This window comes from Sinocyclocheilus grahami, unplaced genomic scaffold (assembly GCF_001515645.1).
Source record: "Sinocyclocheilus grahami isolate Dianchi unplaced genomic scaffold, SAMN03320097.WGS_v1.1 scaffold35.1, whole genome shotgun sequence".
NCBI lineage: Eukaryota > Metazoa > Chordata > Actinopteri > Cypriniformes > Cyprinidae > Sinocyclocheilus > Sinocyclocheilus grahami.
In genome coordinates, this window is record NW_015505214.1 from 664,929 (window position 1) to 667,881 (window position 2,953).

A 2,953-nucleotide genomic window follows, 5' to 3' on the forward strand; every position below is an offset into this window, starting at 1 on the left:
TGCTACCTATCAGATTATGCTAAAAACACTGTATTTATCCTACTGTAGGGGGAGGTTTAGGGGTGGGGTAGGTGTACATGTTAATAAAGCCTCACACCTTATTAATATTATGCTGGAAGCAAAATCTGATAGGTAGCACTTTTCGCTATCAAATTATGCTACCATCTGTTTTAATGGGAGGTAGCAAAATCTGACAGGGTAGCACAAATCGTCAGAACACCGGCAGAACAACAACAATGTGCTACATGTTTCTTTTCCCCTCATGTTGTCCAATTGACGGAAATCCATCGTAGCGACAGAAAACTTTCATCCCTAAGTAGTATTATGTACATCATACTGCACCACAGTGATTTCTTTAAGCTAACCCGAACTTATATTTTGACGGGTTGCCATGAGGAACTTGGTTCTGTAGGTCTATGTAAATTATATCAAGATAGTTTTACTCCAAAACTGTCAAATGCTCATGAAGCGACTCTTAGAGGGAGTCAGAGCAGTTCTGGAGATGTTGTTCATGTATTTATGTCCTCAAGTAGTGATACGACAGAAGCTGAAATTACCGCGAGCGTCGCACACTTTGTGTAGAAAACAAAACCACGCGTCTGTGCCATTTACATACACAGAGACACGCAGAACATGCTGGATTCATATTTAAATAGTGAAATATAAAATTATTTTTAAAAAGAAACAATACTCTAAATATAAAACTAAAAGCGCCAGTAGGTGGTGACAAATCCCTGTCTTAATAAGTGAATGATTCAGTCATTCATTCAATCGATTCGTTCAAATGGCTGATTCATTCAGAAACGAAGCAAGTGACTGCCTTTATGAATGGCTCACTGAATCATTGATTCAGTCAATTCGTTTAAATACTTGGATTCTGTGTTTTAATCAGAGACGCACAACAGTTCTCCTTATTTTTGTTGGCGAAATTACTGACAATGTGTCTAAAATGTAATTAATCACACCTTATCTTCATTTTTACTGTAGGTAAAAAAAACTTTTATGCAACCTATTTTTGTCTTTCTAAACGCCAATGATGATTTTGAAATAAAACACGCAGTGTTTGTAGTAACACATGTAATTTTCATGCGCATCTGACTAATATTACCACACGCTTTTATTTTAGCGTTGTTGTTAATGTTGTGGTTATTTTAGAAAATAGTTTTCTCCGTAAATTCAGTTCAACAGCATTAAGTTGACAAGGGTAAACTTGATCTCTCAACTGAATCTGCACATGCATTTCAGGTGTTCTTGCTCCGTCCAAGCAATAAATGCACGTCTTTGAATGAGCGCTGTAGCGTATTCTTTAACCGCTCAGGTAATGTTAATACGACCCATTTCAGGGGCAGCCAAAATTACATTTTTAAAATCAGTCAGAGCTATAGAAATACATATTAATATTTACAAGTAAATCTCCATATTATGCATAGCCTAGCCTACTTTCTATCCGACCCCCCTACATCTAGTTTTGACATCCATCAGGGGGGATCAAGTCTTCATTAGGGGGGTCAGACCCCCCAAACCCCCCCCCCCCCCCATAATTCGCATCCTGATGGTACCCCAGACAATTGTGCAGTGTAAGAACAGCTCAGCAATCCAACGACTTTGAAAATCGTGAAGTGTGAACCTGGTATTACACACCTGATTCAGGTCATCAGCTTGTTAGAAGAGAGCTTCATGAACTCCCAATTGACAGTGTTCACAGCTCCTTACTCCCTGAGAATGGGATATCTGCTGAAGTTCACTTCATTTGACAAAATGTGTTCATTCGCAACACCCTGCAACATCATCAAACATATCAATTATAATCGGATCTGTCAAATGCAAAAGCCTTATAGTTGACTTGTAACTGTCATGTCTCAATAATTTTACACCCCTGAACAGTCGCATACAAACACACCAGCTTCAGCTTGGAATCTCCCCTAAGAAGGTGGAATACCCTTTGAAGTCCACTTCACAGCACACTTGTGCTCAAACAGAATACTCGCTTCAACTGAGCCTGTCAGATAAAAGAGAGGCATAAAAGATGTGCAGAGTGAGGAGGCGCCAGGACTGGAACTGGAAACCCCTGGATTAGGGCATATTGGGATGAGCCCTTCAGAAGGCTGATTTCTGGCATTTTGAGAAAGATAAATAGTTTGATAATTCAAAACGGTTGATAAAGAGTTCAACTTTATGCAAATAAGTAGCAATGGGGCGACTACCAAAAGGAGGACAGACAGTGACCTGTCATCTGATAGAGTCAGACACAGCAGTAGAGTAGGAACGTCTACTAGAAACCAACCGTAAAATCCCTGACTTTCCCATCACTGCATAACAGCACAGTGTCCTTTCGCAAGTATTTACTCTGTTTTTGATTTTAATAACCTAAAACCGCCTACTCCGCACTGCTTGATCTGGCTGCATGTCTCTCGCCCACACTAGAAAGAGAGCACACATTTACTCACTCAAAAATTTTTGAGATGGCCGACTAAAAGGGAAACCCGAGATGGGGAACTCTAGGTTACACTAACACTCAAAATGCAGAGAGACATTGGGACAGAGACACAAATGAAAGAGGGAACTTTAATATTCTGTGACTCCTCTAGATGACAAGTGACAGGTATCAGAAATCTCACATTACCCATGAACACTCAGCTCTGCTACAACAGAGCAGATGGAATCAGCATCTAGCTACTCCTGCTCAAGGATTTATGACAGGCTCAGACAGCCAAAAACTACCTGGAGATTTTCTGGAGTTTTAATCATGTTGCTAACATTTCTAATGTACTGTTCAGCGCTCCCTTATACATGTATAATAAACTAGCTCATATTCTCAAGAGATATAGTAGCAAGGTATTTAAAAGCAATTAAGCTTAATTTTGGTAATGTTCTGTATATATATATATATATATATATATATATATATATATATACACACAGTGGGGCAAAAAAGTATTTAGTCATTTAGTCA

At 39.1% G+C, this 2,953-nt stretch overlaps 1 long non-coding RNA gene across 1 annotated transcript in view; it reads right to left on the reverse strand.

Moving 5' to 3' along the window:
- Nucleotides 1-1,995, reverse strand: part of LOC107581517 (uncharacterized) — a 27,542-nt gene extending 25,547 nt beyond the window's left edge. Inside the window, exons 1-2 of the long non-coding RNA XR_001608839.1 lie at nucleotides 1,901-1,995; nucleotides 1,642-1,778 (exon numbers count right to left, since the gene is read on the reverse strand). This is a non-coding gene — a long non-coding RNA (uncharacterized lncRNA). The remainder of the gene's footprint in view (nucleotides 1-1,641; nucleotides 1,779-1,900) is intronic.
- Between the last annotated feature and the right edge of the window lie 958 nt (nucleotides 1,996-2,953).